Source organism: Rousettus aegyptiacus, unplaced genomic scaffold, assembly GCF_014176215.1.
Source record: "Rousettus aegyptiacus isolate mRouAeg1 unplaced genomic scaffold, mRouAeg1.p scaffold_m13_p_10, whole genome shotgun sequence".
Lineage (NCBI taxonomy): Eukaryota > Metazoa > Chordata > Mammalia > Chiroptera > Pteropodidae > Rousettus > Rousettus aegyptiacus.
Window position 1 is genome coordinate 41,015,075 of NW_023416285.1, and position 19,650 is coordinate 41,034,724.

The following is a 19,650-nucleotide window of genomic DNA, read 5'->3' on the forward strand; positions in this document are numbered from 1 at the left end:
AAACACATGGAGATTAAACAACATGCTACTGAAGAATAACTGGGTCAGAGAAGAAATAAAAAGAGAGATCGAGAGATACACAGAAACAAATGATAATGATAGTACAAGATATCAAAACTTTTGGGACATAGCAAAAGTGGTCATAAGAGAAAAGTTCATATCATTACAAGCCTAACTCCAAAAACAAGAACGAACCCAAATAAACAACCTAATGCTTCATCTTCAAAAACTAGAAAAGGAAGAACAAATGAGGCCTAAAGTCAGCAGAAGGAAAGAAATAACCAAAATTAGAGCAGAAATAAATGAAATTGAAAACAAAACAAAAAAAAAAAATAGAAAAAATAAATGCAACAAAGAGTGGTTCTTTGAAAAGGTTAATAAGATTGACAAACCTCTGGCTAGACCCACTAAAGAAAAAAGAGAAAGGACACAAACAAAATCAGGATGAAAGGGGAAATTACAGCTGACCTCACAGAAATAAAAAGGATTATGCAAGAATACTATGAAAAAGTATATAACACCAAATTTAATAACTTAGAAGAAATGAACCAGTACTTAGAAAAATACAATCTTCCTAGACTGAAGCAGGGAGAACTGGAAAATCTAAATAGACCAATCAGCAATATGGAAATTGAAACAATCATCAAAAACCTACCAAAAAGTAAAAGTCCAGGACCAGATGGCTTCACCAGTGAATTCTACCAAACATGCAAAGAAGATTTAATACCTATTCTCCTCAAACTCTTGTAAAAATCCAAAGAGGAGGCAATACTTCCCAACTCATTTTATGAAGCCAATATTACTCTGATACCAAAACCTGATAAAGATAATGCAAAAAAGAGAAAACAACAGACCAATATCTCTCATGAACACAGCTGCAAAAATCCTAAATAAGATACTAGCGAACCGAATACAACCACATATTAAAAAGAGTATATACCACGATCAAGTAGGTTTCATCCTGGGGCACAGGGATGGTTCAACATACACAAATCAATTAATGCGATACACCACATAAACAAATTAAAAAATAAGAAACATATGATCATATCAATAGATGCAGAAAAGGCCTTTGACAAGATACGGCATCCATTTATTATCAAAACACTTCAAAAAATCAGTGTAGAAGGAAAGTACCTTAACATAATAAAGGCCATCTTTGACAAACCCTCAGCCAACATTATACTTAATGGTGAAAAACTAAAAACCTTCCCTCTAAGATCAGGAAGAAGGTAAGGCTGTCCACTATTGCCACTGCTATTCAATATAACATTGGAGGTCCTAACAGGTGCCATCAGGCAAGAGAAAGATATAAAAGGTGTCCAAATAGGAAATGAAGAAGTCAAACTGTCACTATTTGTGGATAAATAGAAAACCCTAAAGATTCCACAAGAACACTACTAGAAACAATAAGCAAATACAGTAAAGTCTCTGGATACAAAATCAACGTTAAAAAAATCCATAGCGTTTCTATATTCTAATAATGAAGTGTCAGAAAAAGAAGCGGAAGGACATGGTTCCATAGTGTGGCGGTTAGCATGTTTGCTTTACAGGCAGAAGGTCCTGGGTTCGCTCCCCAGTGGAATCACGGTTCAAGGTCTATGGCCATGCCACCCTGAACAAGCTCAATCCTGTCTGGTCTCGGAAGCTAAGCAGGGTTGGGCCTGATTAGTACTTGGATGGGAGATCACCTAGGAAGACCAGGTGCTATAGGCATAAATAATAATAATAATAGTATATAATTTTAAAAAAGAAAAAGAACTGGAAAAAATAATTCCTTTCACAACTACAACAAAAAGAATAAAATACCTAGGAATAAATTTAACAAAACAAGTGAAGGACCTATATAATGAAAACAACAAGACCCTATTAAAAGAAATTGAAGAAGATACAAAGAAACAGAAAGATAATCTGTGTTCTTGGATTGGAAGAATCAACATAGTTAAAATGACCATATTACCTAAAGCATTATACAGAGTTATGCTATCCCCATCAAAATCCCATTGACATTTTTTAAGAAATGAAACAAAAAAATCATCAGATTTGTATGGAAGCACAAAAAACCCCAAATTGCCAAAGCCATCCTGAGAAAAAAGAATGAGGCTGGAGGCATCACTCTGATTGACTTAAAATTATACTACAAAGCGACAGTAATCAAAACGGCATGGTATTGGCAGCAAAACAGACACACAGACCAGTGGAACAGAATCAAGAGTCCAGAAGTAAACCCATATTTATATGGGCAAATAATTTTCGACAAAAAAAGCCAAAAATATACAGTGGAGAAAGGAAAACCTCTTCAATAAATGCCCCTGGGAAAATTGGAAGGCCATCTGCAAAAGAATGAAATTAGACTGTTGTCTATCACCATACACCAAAATTAACTCAAAATAGATTAAAGACCTTAATTTAAGACCTGAAACAGTGAAATGCATAGAAGAAAACCTAGGAACTAAACTCAAGGATCTTGGACTTAAAGAGGATTTTATTAATTTGATCTCAAAGGTAAGTAAAAGCAAAAATAAATGAATGGGCATACATCGAACTAAAAAGCTTCTGCTCAGTGAAAGAAATCGTCAACAAGGTAAAGAGACAACCATCGAACGGGAAAATATATTTGCAAGTAACGCCTCTGCCAAGGGCCTAATATCCAAAATATGAGAAGAACTCATACAACTCAATAACAACAACAAAAATGATCCAATTAAAAAATAGGCAGAGGACCTGAACAGACACTTCTCCCTTGAAGACAAATGGCTAACAAATGTATGAAAAGATGCTCAACATCGCTAGCTATTAGAAAAATGCAAATCAAAATCACAATGAGATACCATTTCACACCTGTTAGAATGGCTATAATCAAGAAGATAAGTAGTAACAATCATTGGAGAGGATGCAGAGAAAAGGAAACCCTCATACACTGCTGGTGGGATTGCAAACTGGTACAGGTGCTATGGAAAACAGTATGGAAGTTCCTCAAAAAACTAAGAATTGATCTACTATATGATCCAGCAATCCCTCTACTGGGTATTTACCCCAAAGACTTGAAAATCCATATCCAAAAAGATATTTGCACACCGATGTTCATAGCAGCATTATTCATAGTGACCATGACATGGAAGCAACCAAAGTGTCCTACGATAGACGATTGGCTAAAGAAGCTGTGGTACATATATACAATGGAATATTACTCGGCCATAAGAAGAGACGAAATACTGCCATCTGTGACAATGTGGATGAACCTCAAGATAATCATGCTAAGTGAAATAAGCCAGACAGAAAATGTTGCAAATAACATGATATCACTTGTATGTGGGGTTTAAACCTAAAAGCAACAAATGAACAGGAGAAACAGAGACTCAGGGACATGGACAATGGACAAGTGGTTACCAGATGTTAGGGGGTGGGAGAGGAGGGGGCAGGTAGACAGGGTAAAGGGGGTCAAATATAGGAGGGTAGGGGGAAGGTGAAGTGGGTAAAGGGGATCAAATACATGGTATCTGAAGGAAACTGGACTTTGGGTGGTAATCACACAATAGAATATATAGATGTCGAATTATAATGTACAACTGAAAATTATATATTTGTATTATCTAATGTTACCCTAATAAACTTAATAAAAAAAAAAAAGGAAGAAAGAAATGCGGCAGCTCAGCCAATGAGAAAAAAAAAGAAATAACTTTCGGCTATACTCAGTGTTATTCGAATATTTGATAACTTTAATTATCAAAGCCACATTAATTGTTTTTTGTTTTGTTTTTAATTTCATATTACACAAAAGTAGAGAAGGTTACTATTAAAGGTAAGGAGTTCCCCGCTGTTAGGAGTATCCAGGTCATGACTGGAAGGCCTCAAGGTCAGAATTGGTCCTATAAACCTTGGGAAGAATATCAGATATTGCTACATAACAAACCACTCCAAAGTTTAAGGACTTAAAACAAAGCTATTACTTAGCTCATGATTCTGAGGGTCAGCACTTCAGTGTAAGTATAGCTGGAGAATTTCCCTGATCTTGGTTAGGTTCATTTCTGTGTCTATGGTCAACTGCTGGGTCATTTGGGAACTGGCCTCTGCTGGGAAAATCACCCTGAAGCAGGTTTGCTTTCCACAGCAGAGAAGAGGGTCCCAACAGAATGAGAGGAAGTACGTGAAGCCTTGGCACACCATCCCTGCATCCTGTTGGCCAAAGCAAGTCACGAGGCTGACCGAAGTTCAAGGAGGGAGGAAATAAATTTCACCTCTTGACAAGAGGAGTTAGAAAGTCACATTGAAGAGATCCCAGGAACAGGGAGGAGTGAAGAATTGTAGTCGTTTTCACAATCTTGTACAGAAAGTCACTGACGGATCTTTAACAGAGGAATGAAGTAATCAAATTGTGTTCTAGAATGATCATCTTAGAAGTATGTTAAGAACCATTTCTTTAACACTCCTCAACTTATATTGTAGAAAACACACAAGTTATATATAGTCAGTCTTCACTTTGCAGGATTCTGATATGCATAAAATTCAGTTACTGTGAATTTAGTTAAATAGCACCGTCCTCCACCACACGGTTCCAATCTCTTTTACCACCGTATGGTAACTGAGTCATTATATAAGTATTAACTTTACTGTTTGCTCTTTAGCCCACAAATCACTATGTAAATTAACAGATGCACATGATAGTGACCAATCACATCACTCCTTTCAAAGTCTGGTCACTGTACATTTGTAATTCGGATCACACAGAGACAGCAAAGCATGTAGTCGTGGTGCGCTCTTGTCTCCCAGTGACAAGCCCATGTTACATTTTACAAAAATGCATCATTGAAAGAGGAAATTAGCCAAGAAAGGTGAAAGTACAGCTAAGAAACAAAAAGTGATAATGCTATTTGTAAAATTCACATGGAAATGTTGACATTACATATGCAACCATAGGAACTTAATAAAGGCAAACTTATCAACATAAATGAGGAAAGTAGTTGTAACAAAAAAGATGAAGATGTCCCAGAGAAAATGACAACAGCAAAAATCTTTACCTTAAAGTAGCTCTCAGAGACTTTTCACAAAGAATAAAATTCTGAAAGCTGACCCAAATTCGGAAAACAATGTGAGAACTAGCCAAGGCATAGGAAAGATGCTCTCTATATCATAAGTTATACAATTAGAAGGCAAGCACCATTGAAACTACTTGTGATAAGTTTTTTACAAATAAAAATGTTAATACTTAATGTGTCTAATATTTTATATTACAGTGTACTAAATAAATCTTAGTTTTATTTTTTCATTTCTTTATACGTTCATAACCAACAGTAAGACAGTTGTTAACTTTTTGACAAAAGGTCGCAGAACAATTATAATTCTTCCTGTTGATTATTAAGATTGCTTTGCATGGTTTCAGCTTGCGGAGTTGTTTTTATGGTCCCACAGTACTGTGCAAAGAGAAGACTGCTTGTACAAGAAACTTTCTTCTCAGTCAATGAGATTGTTTTTTATAGTTACTAGGTATAAATTGTTTTGGGTATAGTAACTGTAATTAATAAACAAAAAAATTAGATGTTAGGAAAACAAATTGGGTTTTAATAAGTAAAAATATTTTTTAAATTAGAATTAATTCGTGGTTAAAAAAAAACTAAACTGCTTTGAGATCTAGTAAACTGCTCCCAGAAGGAAAACGGGAAACATGCTTTTCCCTAAACATCACTTCAAAGCCCATAATAATGATGCTAACGAGCAATAAGGTCTTTATCAAGAATAAAAGCTCTCTGCTTCAAAATAAAAATTGGTTACAGCCTCATCTAAAATGAAGAGCTTCCAATTTTGAAAGCATGCCAGTGCAGAGCGGGTTGGGGCTTACTACGGTTCTTGGAACTGGAATATTCTGTATTGGTCCCTTGGGTCATCTGTGCTGGAGGAAGAAATAAACACCTCGAAGGGCAGTTCTTCCATAACTTTCCTATGGCCTTTCAGTCCAGTGCATACAAACTGGTAGAAGCATTAAGGCTGGATACCAAATTATGTGTCCAACGAACCAAGTTCATACACAAAAAAGCTTTAAAAAGATAAATGACTTAATCTCTCGCAATTAAATAAATTAAAATAAATATCCCTTTAGAGAAAAAAGGAGAAAAAACTTGGAGAAATGGTGAAAATGCAAAAATGAGTCTTGTATATGCTGCAGGTGTTTCTCCTGAGAGTGTCTTCCTATTAAGTTACCTTAACAATCTAAATATGGACTTGTTTTGAAGTAATAAGAAAACTGTCATATTTATTTATTGAACAAATACCTATATAGCTTTCACTATATGCCAGGCAGTGTGCTAAGCACTTTATTAATATTCACTCAGGGAATCATCTCAACAACTTTTTCTGATATTTTCATTTACCTCATTTTAAAAGAACTCAGGCACAGAGAGGTAAGTAACTTGCCCAATATCACATTACTAGTAGATAGTAAAGATAGAATTTGACCCAGGCAGGCTGATGACAAAGGCCGTGCTCCTTCACAGGATGCTATGACATGTTGATTTTTTCCACCCAGCAGTTTATTTTGGTATGTTTTTGTTTTTTCTTTTCAGATCCCTCCCACTAATTTCTATTGTTCTGTTGAAAGTTGGAAAGCATTATTCTTTACCCATTTAAAAGAATTTGGATCTGATTCCTAACCTAAGATTTTCATTCAGTTTAATGATATGTGAACTTTTAGTGAGAGCACATTGTATATAGGGCAAAGATGTGTCTATCTTTCTATCTTGAAGAGACAGAGACCTATTTTTAAGGAACAACAGAAGCAACATGTTGCTTTAAAGACAAAGTTCTTCCTCTATAAGATGATAAGCCACTTGGATGCTCAATGACTAACATTTTATAATCGACGAGTCATTGATGAACGCCCAACCAGAATAAATACTATGTAATAAAATTTAAAGAAAAGCTTCTAAATCAAACTATAATACAAACATTCTTTTAAGGTATAAATTGTCATCAATATGTCTTACTTATGGCAAACCATGTCTCAAAAAAAAAAACCAAAACAAACCACATATACAAACACTTTACAAACACCTTATACAAATCTTCTTCAAAACACTTAACACTGTTGACTTTTCCAAAATAATACACTTTTCAGAAACTAGATGGCCTTCAAAATGTTCCAACAGTCCCAGTCTATAGTTTTCGATACCACACATTTCTCATTTTCTTTTTTTTTTATGTGAAGACATGGTATAATTTTGCTATATTTTGTCCAGAATTTGTCATCAGCGATGCATTCCTTCAATTTTTTCGTTTATAGATATTTTCTTTTTAAAAATTTTTTTATGGTGACGTTGGTTAACGAAATCCAGTAAGTTTCAGCTGTACACTTTAACAGTAAGACATATACATATTTACACTGTGCATTCACCTCTCATAGTTAGATTTTTTTCTGTCACCACATATTTGATCCATTTTACCCCATCTACCCCTCCCCGCCCTCTTCTTCCTACCCTCTGGTAACCACTAATCTATTATCTATGTACATAAGTCTCTGTTTGTTTGTGCTGTTCATTTGCTACTTTTAGGTTTATATCCCACATATAAGTGATATCATGTGGTTTTCAACTTTTTCACACATTTCTCATTTTCCGTTTCCCTCTACTATTTCTCATTATAAGTGAACGAACAGAACACTTCAAAAATATGCCATGTACCCTTTCAAGGATCATTTCCTCTGAAAAAGAAATGAAAAGAGAAAGCAAAAAGAAACTGTATAATAAATTAATTTTAGGTACATTGCCTGATGTTTTTTCTAGACGGATTAACATAATTTAGAAGCCATTCTGTGTGCTTATTTATAACTTGGCTATTTTATAGTAAGTGATTTTAATAATGACTCTATAGTCATATCTTTCTTTGTAAATTATTTATTTATTTAGTTTGAGGACTCAAATGGTTTCCAAGTAACTACCACGGTCTCGTGGTGGGGGAGAAAGATAGGATTGTCATGTCATTTTATTCCCTCCTTGGCAGTCACAAATGGATTGAAAAAAAAAAAAAAAGAAGAAGAACTTTTGAAAAGTAAAAGCTCCATTCACTTTGGAAGAGCTTGTTTGGTTATGATCTTTGTACGTGAACTTTACCTGTTCCATTGGGAATTTCTCAAAATATATTTAAGAAAAAATAAAAGAAACCCAACCTAAAATGACATGTTTTATTATACTGCCATATTAACTATAAGGTATCTATTCCTTAATTCACTGCTTCATTCTCAAATTTTCCTTAGCAAGAACTCCTTTACATTTCTCTCCACCCCTCCCCCACCACCAAGGCTCTAGTTAAATTTTTTAATATTCAACAAAATCTATTTTTAAGTAATAAACAATTTCATCCATTTTTATAAGTGCTGGACAGAGGACTATAAGAGATGACCATGTGGTTTTTCCCTCAAAGCCATAGCTTAAGCCTCAATTGAAAGTAGAGAAAGAAATAAGACTCATACAGAATTTAAGAATGAAGCATTAAATTGGACTGAACTGAGTTTTACTAACTATGATGGGTATGGTGAGGATTAGATGAGGCAACACATGGAGCATCTTTGTCTTCAAACAATGGTGAGATGAATAGTTAATTCACCGGCACCAGGAAACTCTCCCTCAACATTTGATTAAACAAAACCACAAATACATCCCTTCTTGATGCATTTCCTCCAGTCTTCTCTTCTTGGCCTAGAATGTCTAAATCAGGTGGTTTTTACTTGCATAATCTAAAGCTTGAATGAAAGAGTGAAGAATTTTTCTACACATCACTAAAAAGAACATACAATATGGCATCATTTTTCTCAGAGCTCAATCCTACAGTTAAATGATAATGTGCATAAAATAAAGGTAGCTGCCCACTTTCAACTAGTACCAAACAGGAAGTGCACTTTGCCCTTTTCACCATAGCCTCCATCCATCTTTATACATCACTCCCTAAAACTCTGGCATTACAGGGAGTTACAGCTCATGCTAGATTGAAATGTTTAATGAGTGTAAGAATTAAACAAAAACAAAAACAAAAGAGCCGTTACAAACTGCAAATTAAGGGATCAGCAAAACCCCCGCTGGTTTAAAAATCCCATTCGACCTTGCCAATACACTAATTAATATAATAAAACACACAAAGATCTAGCTTAACATTAAGCAAGCAGGCTGCCCACGGCTTGCTGCCCACTCTCTGAACAAGCATTGGCTTAGAATGTAACCAATTGTCTCTTTAGGGGGTGAAAAGAAGGGAGGGGAAATTGCTTTGGCAGAGAGTCTACCAGTTAACTATGCCCCTTTTGAAAACAAAATTCTTACCCTGTTTTTCATGCCAAGCACATACAATGTCAAGTGAATTGGTCTTAATAGAAAACATGACAGAACTGCAGCTAACAACAGAGTTTGGCACATAATGAGCATTCAATAAATATGTGTTTAATAACTCTAGTTAAAAAACCACATACCTGTTGATGTTCCACAGACATTGTTCATGTTAATGATTCCATATTAGTGCTAGATGCCCAAACTGAGAGGTCAAACATTGTTTTGTTTTGTTCCATCAACAATCATTTATTATGCCCATCACTGTTCTAGGCACCATAAACAATATTATTTAAAAATTTAAGCTTCCTTTAAGCAGTTTACATCCTGGTTTACAGGGAAAAAAATGCACAGATAGGAAAAGTAAAGAACAGGACAGAGAAATAAGAACTGAGTGATGCATACAGGAATAAACTGCCATACTTCTAGTACTGTCTCTTGATAAACAGTAAAAGATGCCATTGATTAAGCATTTTCTGTGTGCTACATAGACACTCTAGTAGGTCTTTTATATACATTATTTCATTTAGTTCTCACAACTTTGCCTCAGATTAGGTTTTACAATTCCTTGTTTTATGCAAAACAGATACTCAGAGAGGTTACTCAAGGAGACGCTGTTAGTAAAAGTTTAGGGTTCCAGAGGTCTTACTTCAAAGATTACATTCTTCTAAGCTGTCATGCTGTCTCCTGTTTTTAAAACTTATAGAGTATGTTTGTGCCCTTTCTCGGAGCTGCAGAGATATCTAGGAGATCGGAGCTTGGATACTGAATTATAGAATTGCTAGGACATTGAGATTTTATACAAGAAAAATGGTTCAAGAATTTGAAATCTGGATTTTTCAGGAAAATTTGTACTCTCTGTTCACCATACATGTGTAAAGAATGAAAGATTACTTAAAGAATATGCAGGGAATTTTCATGAAAGTTTGAGATTTGAGCTAAGCCTAGAGAACTCTAAAATTAAGTAAGATTCAACCCTTGCACTCAAGGAGTTAACGATTGAACAGGGAGAAAGTTGTAAATCAATGGATGTTTTTATAGGAGAAAGAGATTTAGAACTTAGTTAATTTTTTGTTTACACAACTAAAACATGAGTCTACACTTCTGTAATTAGTCATGTTTGACCTTAGGCAAGGTTCTTAACGATGGCTATGACTCAGACTGAACACATCCTTTATTTTCCTAGGAAGTGAAAACTAGGGTTACAATAACTCAAAGGATCAGTGATACTATACTTTTATAAACATCTTTTCAAAACCAAATACAGAATTTGTAGTTCTGTTATATGTAATTTTAAATAACAAAGGTAAAACATAATCATAAAAAACTTAGCAATAAAAAAATTTATAAAGTGCATAATAAAAGCCACTCCTTCCCTTAATCTTATTCCCCTAGAATCCTTCCATTCATTCATTATTCAACAGCTCTTTATTGAGTACCTACTATTGTGCCAGGCAATGTCCTACCTAGATAGACTCTTGGAAAATCTCTGAACAAAATAGACAAATTATTCTCACAGAGTTTAGATTCTAGAGGGAAAAAGTCAACTAATAATACATATCTAAATTATGTGGTATGTTAGAAGGTGCTAAGTGCTATAGAAAAAACAAGTAAAACAGAGCAAGAGGGGGTTAGGAATGTAAGCTGTCTGGGATGCAATTTTAAACAGGAAGTCCAGAGCAGGCCTCATTGAGAAATACCATTGTCTATGAAAATCCAAATACATACTCATCCATTATTATTTCCACAAACATAAGATGACATCCTGGCACTGCATTTTTCAGTTCAAAAATAGATTGTGAGCATAATTTCATGTCATTATATATGGATTTGCTTCACTCTTTTTAGTCGTTGCATAGTATTCCATTATATCTGAGCGTTTGTTTTTTCCTACACCTTTGTGAACACAGGCATTATCATTTCATTTAAATCTTTGCCAATGATTGTTTTTTTAACAAAAAACTCTTGCAAAATATTTGAAGTTCTCTAATTCTTATTTTATCATGTTTACTGTTCATTGATTCATAATTATAAATATAAAATCTTAGCGCATTTTTCCAAATATATTTTATTTATAATCCATTGTATATTTATCAAATATTTGATTCTACAATTGTATCTAATAGAATACTCTGAATATTTATTAATATTAACTGAAATATTATTACTAAATTAAATAAGTTTTCATAGTACTATTCTTTAAATTATTCTGAATTTTCACTACTTCTAGAAAAATTTTCTCTTCTATAAAACTTTAGCCTGTTTTTTTAACTTAAGACTTTTGGTTTATACTCACAGCCATTATCATATTTTATCAAAGACCTTGCTAGTTTTCAACACAGAAGGCTATGACCCTATAAGTACTAAGTACCAATGGGAGCTTGAATTTAACAGTGCAGGGACTGGGACTTAGTCTCAATCACCAATGAGCCAAGGAAACTCTTCATAATTATATTTGGAACTGTTGTTAAGATTTATTGAAGGAACTAACTTGATTCAAATGAGATCCAATTAGAATAAAGATTACTGGGAAGAGATATAATATTTGCTTTATATTTTACCTCTTCCTTCCTCTTCCTGGGTTTTCTTTCACCCCGATGTTGGTGTTACATACGGTTAAGCATTCTTAACTCCCCTATGTTATAGTCTTCTCTGACTCAAGTTTATCTTGAGCATAGAAAAGTACTATGTAAAGTCACAACAGGACACAAGGTTAGGGCAGTGCCTAAGCACTGGAAACAGCAAGAACTCTGCCTATTTCCACTCTTGCCCCACTATAATCCATTGTCTGCACAGTAGTGGGAATGAAAATAAGGCTAGGAAAAAAATCGGATCATAATATTTTGCTTTTCTAATGGCTTCCCATTGAGATTAAAACACAAAGTCCTTATAACGGCCTATAAAACCCTGCAAAATCTAGCCCATGGCTGCACATCTTATCCCCTCTCCCATTTCTCTTTCACTCTGTCACTACATTCTAGCCAAACTTCCTTTTTTTCTGTCTTACACACCAACTTTCTTCACACCAGTGGACCTTAAAATATAAATTTCCCTCTGGCTCCAACACTTTCCCTGAAGGTCATATGATGACCTTTCATTAGTACTTGATAGGCTGTTGATAAATAGTCATTTAAATGAATAAAGGAAAAAGGTGGTAAACATTTAAGTTGGTCATATATTAATTAATCCAGCTAATACTTTTGGATAATCTATTAAGTGCTGAGCATTGGTGATACAATGATGAACATAAATCATAGCCTTACTTTCCTCTTTTTTTAGTAGGCAAAAAACCAAAACAAAACAAAAACCTGCTGTTTAGATGCTTACAGAAATCTTAAAATACCAACTTGAAAATAGCAACTTTGAAACAGGATTGCTAAATCAAGAGTTAAAGAATTAAATCAATATGGAAACAATAAAGTTTAAATTTAAAGGTCCTTCCTCTTTGTGTAATCTGATTTTGTTCTCTTAGTGAGTTTTTCCAAATGCAGTTACCCAAATGCTTTCTTCTTTTGGGAGACTCCTGTGACTATTCTCAATGTTTGCTACAAAAACACATGGTTTTATGATCAGTGATATATGTTTGCATATATAAGTATATTAAAATAATTTTTTTGATATATACATTTTATTCTTGAATTTTGGACTTGATTTTATTTTAATTATGTTTAAAATGGACAAGTAATCAAATAAAAAAGATCCAAAGTAAAACTTATCCAAGAATTAAACATGGTAAATTTCAAGAGAGTTATGGTAAGAGAGATTTTTAGAAGGCACAAAGGCAAGAGATTTCATGGGAGATGACCTAAGCCTTCAAAGGCAAAGAAGAAGATGACATCTTCTGTTGGAGTAGGGGAGTCACAGCATCTGAGGGCCTGATAATGAAGGGACATTTTGGAGAACCACAATGGAGAAGGTGAGAATAATTTAAGAAGGCACGAAAGTGATCAAGTGGAAATTGGTGGTAATCCCAACTGACAGGGTTTTATACGGCTTTAGAATAAATTAAGAGCAAAATGATAGTGTCTTGGGTTTGGAGAGAACTAGCAGCAAGTGAGCAAAAAAGTCAAGGAACCTAGGGAAAGTAGAAAGAATTACATAATAAACTCCATCTTCAATAATTATCTCCTCATAGCTGATCTTGTTTTATTTATACCTCCACACTCCTCCCCTACTCATTAGATTATTTTGAAGTCAATGTCAGATATCATATTAGTTCACCTGAATTTTAGTATGTATCCCTAAAAGATAAGGGCTCTTTTTAAAAAACATGATTACAATACCATTATTACTCCTGAAAAATTAACAACGATTCTTAATACAAATACCCAATTCATGTTCAAGTAACTCCAATAGCCTCATAATTTTTTTATGATTGTCTTATTCAATTCAGAATTCAACCAGAATTTACATGTTGTATGTGCTTTTTAGGTCTCTTAAGTTTCTTGAAACTTATAGTTCTTCCTTAAACTCTTTGTTTCTCTGCAATTTGTTGTTAAAGAAACTAGAAGTAAGAGAGAAAGAGGGTCGGATATGCAGCCAGGAGCTAGATTTTGTAGGGTTTTATAGGCCATTGTAAGAAATTTGGGTTTTAAGTGCATTAAGAAAGTAAAATATTGTGATTTCAATTGTTTTCTAGCTTCATTTTCATTTGGCTACTGTGGATTATAGTGGGCAAGAGTGGCAACAGTCAGACTCATTGCCATCTCCAGCACTTAGGCACTGCCCTTCATCTCGTGTCCCTCATTTATGATTTCACATGAAGAGTTTCCTGTATTTCAAGATAATCAATGATTACATTGGGTTTAGACATTTTCTAACAAATAGCTCTCTTTGGGACAAGAGACAAACTTCTTTAGGGGTTTTTATAATGAATATGAGTGAACATACAGCAGATTAATCTTGGCATGGGAGATAATAAGCCCTCGCTTTCTCTTAAGTGCTCCCCTCTGTGCAGAGACAAAGTGGACCTTGGCCAGACTTGCCAGTGTGAACTGAATCCCACTGTTAACAGCAACTTGCAGCACAAGCCTCACTGAGTCTGCTTGAGTTGGCAGCATTAAAAGAAACTCAGCCCTTGTTAATTATGAGAGCCAAATGCCCCATCCTGTTTTTTCCAACTTCCACTTCAAAATAAAGTGAATATTTCTCATTCTATTGAGTGTTACAAATAGAACTCAAAAATTTAATAAGACATACCTTTCAAAAAAAATTAATGTGGAAACTTTGGGATTTACATGCGGCCAATAATATCTGATATGTATATGCCAGAAAAGAGATTTTTTTAAATTCAGGATAATTATTAATAAAAATTTTTTTATTCTTCTATTTTAAAAGATTACATTTTCCAATATCCACAATAATTTTTGTCGCCATGAATTATTTTTTTAGAAAGTTATTTTCTATTTACAAGTTTCTTTAGTATTCTGTTGCATAGTCACAATGACAAGCCAAATAAAGCTCTGTTTGAATGGCCTTCCATGTCAGACTGCTTGGGTTTGAATCTCAACTCTGTCCCTTTCTTATTGCGCAACTTTAGGCAAGTTACTTAACCTCTTAGAGTTTGCGTTTCTTCCTATAAAAAGTGGAGATCATATTAGAACTACATCGTAAGCCATTAATGAGAACTAAATAAGTTAGTATCTGGAATAGATTTTAAACACTAACGATCACTAGTGTTGTAAAGTGTTAAGTATGATTACCTACCTTCAAAGCTGTAAAATGTTATCGAGGTTATTATTATTATTATTATTATTATTATTATTTAGTTTAAGGTTTTAAATGCACATTTCAGTGGCTTTGAAACATTCACAAAGTTGTGCGACTATCACCACTCTCTAATTCTGGAGCATTTTCACCACTGCACAAAGAACTTCACACGTATTACCAGTCACCCGCACTCCCTGGCAACCACTAATCTACTTTTGGTCTCTAAATGTGCCTGTTCTGGGAATTACATGTAAATAGAATAATAGAATATGTGGTATTTTGTGTCTGATTTCTTTCACTTAGCCTATATCAGTACTTCATTTTTTTTTTATTACTAAATAATATTCCTTCTATGGACATAACACATTTTGTTTATCCATTCACCAGTTGATGAACGTTTGAGTTGTTTTTACTTTGAGGCTATTAAAATAATGCTGCTATGAATGTTTATATACAAGTTCTTATATAAACATAGTTCTCAATTCTCTTGGGTAAATACCAAGGAGTGGAATTGCTATGTCATATGATAACTCTATTTTTAATTTTGAGGAACTGCAAACTGTTTTCCAAGGTGGTTATACCATTTTATATTCCCACCAGCAGTGTATGAGGGTTCCAATTTCTCCACATTCTCATTAACATTTGTTACTGTTTGTCTTTTTGATTATAGCCAGCCTAGAGAGCATGAAGTGGTATCACATTGTGGTTTTGATTTGCAATTTTGCTAATGACTAATGAGGTTAAGCATCTATCCATGAGCTTATTGGCCATTTACATATCTTATTTGGAGAAATATTTATTCAAGTCTTTTGCATATTTTAAAATTGGGTTGTCTTTTTATTGTGTGGATGTGAATAATTTTTATGTACTTTGGATACAGGTCCCTTATCAAATATGTGATTTGCAAATATTTTCTCTTATTTTATAAATTATCGTTTCATTTTCTTGATGGTGTCCTTTGAAGCACCAAAGTTTTTATTGTTGAGGAAGCCCAATTTTTAAGTTTTGTCTTTTATTACTTGTGCTGTTGTTGTCATATTTAAAAATTGTTGTCTAATTCAAAGCCACAAAGATTTATGCCTAGGTTTTCTTCTAAGAGTTTTAGTTTTAGTTTTTACATTTAGGTCTTTGACCTATTTTAAGTTAATTTTTGTACGCAGTATGAAATAGGGGTCCAAATTCAATCTTCTGCTTGTGAATACTCAATATCTACTTTTCTCACAGCACCGCACCCTCGATTACTGTAACTTTGTAGTAAGTTTTAAAATTGAAAAATGTAAATTCTCCAGTTTTGTTGTTCCTTTAAAGATTGTTTTGTCTATTCTGTGTGCCTTGCTCTTTCATTTGAATTTTAAGATCAGCTTGTCAATATTGGTCAAAAAAAAAAAAAAAGGCAGCTATCCCAGCTGCTGAACCTCTAAACCAATTTGGAATTTGGAGAAGATTGTCATCTTAATGATATTAAATTTTCCGATTGATGAATATGAGATGTTTTTCCATTTATTTAGGTCTTTTTTCATTTTTTCAACAATATTTTATAGTTTTCAGTATCTAAGTTTTATATTTCTTTTGACACTATTATAATTGAATTATTTTCTTAATTTCATTTTTGGATCGTTCATTCTAGACATAAAAATGCAATCAATTTTTTATATTGATCTTGTGTCCTACAGACTTGCCGAATTCATTTACTAGCCCTAATAGTTTTTATGTGTGTGTGGATTCCTTATGAATGTCTATATACAAAATCATGTCATATGTGAACATAACAACTTTTACTTCTTCCTTTCCAATTTGGAACATAAAAACTTTTACTTCTTTTTCTTTCTTTCTTTCTTTCTTTCTTTCTTTCTTTCTTTCTTCTTTCTTCTTCCTTCCTTCCTTCCTTCCTTCCTTCCTTCCTTCCTTCCTTCCTTCCTTCCCTTCCCTTCCCTTCCCTTCCCTTCCCTTCCCTTTCCTTTCCTTTCCTTTCTTTTCCTTTCCTTTCCTTTTTTCTTTCTTTTCTTTCTTTCCTTCCTTCCTTCTTTACTTCCTTTTTTTTTTTGTTTCTTGGCTAACTTCCCTGGATAAACCTCCTATACAATGTTGAAAAGAATTGTCAAGAGGAAACATTCCTGTTCATGATCTTACAGGAGAGCTTTTAGCCTTTCATCATTAAGTATATCATTAAGTATCATGTTAGCTGTGGGGTTTTCATAGAGAGCCTTCGTTAGGTTGAAGAAGTTCTCTTCTGTTTCTAGTTTGTTGTGTATTTTTATCATGAAGTGGTTTCAGATTTTGTCAAATGCTTTTCCTGCATCTACTGAGATAATCATGTGTTTTTTTCCCCATTCATTCTTTAAAATGATATATTAAACTGATTGATTTTCATTGGTTGAACAATGGGTACATTTTTAAAAAATGATTCTGGCTTCGGTTCCTTAGTACTTTATTAAGGATTTTAGCAACTATATTCATGACAGTGGTTTTATATAGTTTTCTGTTCTTATGATGTCTTTGTTGGTATCAGAGTAATACTAGCTTCAAAGAATGAAACAGATCCAGGAATCTGTTCATTTCATGTAGGTTATCTTGACCTATATGGGATAGAGTTTTCATAGTATTCCCTTGTAATCCTTTGTTATTTCTGTAAGGTTGATAGTAATGTCCCTGCTTTCAGTTGTGATTTTTGTAATTTGAGTCTTTCTTTTTTGTTCTTGGTCAGTCTTGCTTAAGCGTTGCCATTTCGTTGTCATTTTCTCTTTTGTTTTTATCTTCTCTATTTCATATAATTCTATTAATTTATTATTTCTTCCCCTCTGGTATCAATTTAATTTGTTCTTGGTTTTCTAGTTTCTTAAGGCATACAATTATTGATTTAAGATCTTTCTTCTTTTCTAATATAGGCAATTATAGATATGAATTTTTTTTCCCCCTGCTCTAAGAATATGCTTGTTGAGAAATCAGCAAGGGCTAAGTTAAGTGCATGGGCTATACAATGTAATGCTAAGCATCCAAGGACCAAAAAGGTATTAACAAGGTACAGATTTTTTTTTCTGAATGGAGAACAAAACCAGAACTTATCCTCATTATCAATGTTAGATTTATATTGTTATCTTCAATATAGCAACTAAGAGCTATCAAGTCTAACATTACTTTCAGAAGTAGGTTATAAATGATAAATATGTAACTTATAATCTATCACTTCATTAATTTCTTCCCGTATATCAGCCAACATTTTCTTCATGCCTACAATGCTGATGTATTTATCTGTCTAATGATTTGTTTGTTTAACCAACGGTTGCATCAATATGTTGTTTGTTGTCTTTCAATGAAATAAACTAGAACTAGGCTAACTTTCTGTTCTCTGAATTATTATGTTTTTTAAAAACATTTTTGGAAGAGAGTTTCTATTTAGAATAGCTAAATAAACAATTTAAGAAAGAAAGTACCTCACTGTTCAAGTCCAAGCTCAAATACAACTTTTCTTTGAAGATTTTTCTGATTATCCAGAAAATGATTTCTGCATAATCTTCCCAAACATTATCCTTTTGTAGGATTTGCCATGTTTTATTGTTATTGTTTGTGTTATTATAATGTTTTTTCCCAGTAGGTTGTTAAACTGAGTTCTGGGAGGGTGAGGAACATGCTTTATTCATTACTGTGTCACCAGGACCTGACTCAGTGCCGAGGACTCAACACTCTGTCAATCTGGGAACATGGCTACCAGCTAGTTCTGGGATTTTAGCCACGAGTGTGTGTGGCACTTTGAATGTTTGTTTCACATCTATTGCCTTCTTGTTTACCCTCCCATTATCAAAGAGTCTGGAGCTATTATTGTCGTCTTCACTTTAAAATTAGAGGGACACAGTACAGAGAAATTAAATGACTTTCCAAAAATTATATAGTGAATAAAAGTCTAGGCTATAAATAAATTTTCAGTCATCAGTGTTCTAAAACGAGGTTGTTTTCTTCAGTAAGGCTGCTCCTGTAATGTGTCAATTAACAAATCAAGTTCATGTTTTTCCCTTCTATAAGGCAAATTCCTAAAGTAAAAAGAAACGTGAAAAATTCTTCAAAAACCCTAGAAGAAAGACTACTGGTATTTTAAACTTTCCCAAAGCTAACTTAGAGAAAGTCATTTGTTTCCTTTCGTTTCCATTTTTTACCTCCCGCTGAGATAAAGCACTTCTTTCACTTGTGCTCCTTTAGCAACATGTTCCAGCAGAGGGAGCGCCAAGCGTTTTACAACTACAGATTACTGCAGTGTCTTCTCTTCCTCCCAACATGCTTATCCCAAAGACTAAAGTTTTGGCCACATTTCTGGATCCAAGTCGTTGAATAGGCATAGCTTGCCCCTGGGGGTACATTAGGAACTAGCAGGGCTTGAAAAACCTGAAGAGAGAGAGACTCTGTAATTTATAATACACCTCCATAGTCAATCAAGGAGGTCATATTTAAATAAACAATATGAAGCATAGATCATAATTTTTAATGCTTGACTTGCTATAGTTAGAGGTTGTGATAGATGATTAAATGACAACAACCACGCTTTTTTCTCCCTCAAAGACATAGCATATCTAATTCATCTCAAAGGATAACACAAGGATACTTTTATAATTTCTTCATCCAGCAGGTCAAATATGTACAAATATCTCTA

General features: G+C 33.8%; 1 protein-coding gene and 1 pseudogene across 1 annotated transcript in view; both read left to right on the forward strand.

The window, feature by feature from the left end:
* KLHL8 (kelch like family member 8) overlaps positions 1-19,650 on the forward strand; it is a 100,436-nt gene that overhangs the window by 15,837 nt on the left and 64,949 nt on the right. The window lies entirely within an intron of this gene.
* On the forward strand, positions 1,598-1,716 carry LOC118608874 (annotated as a pseudogene).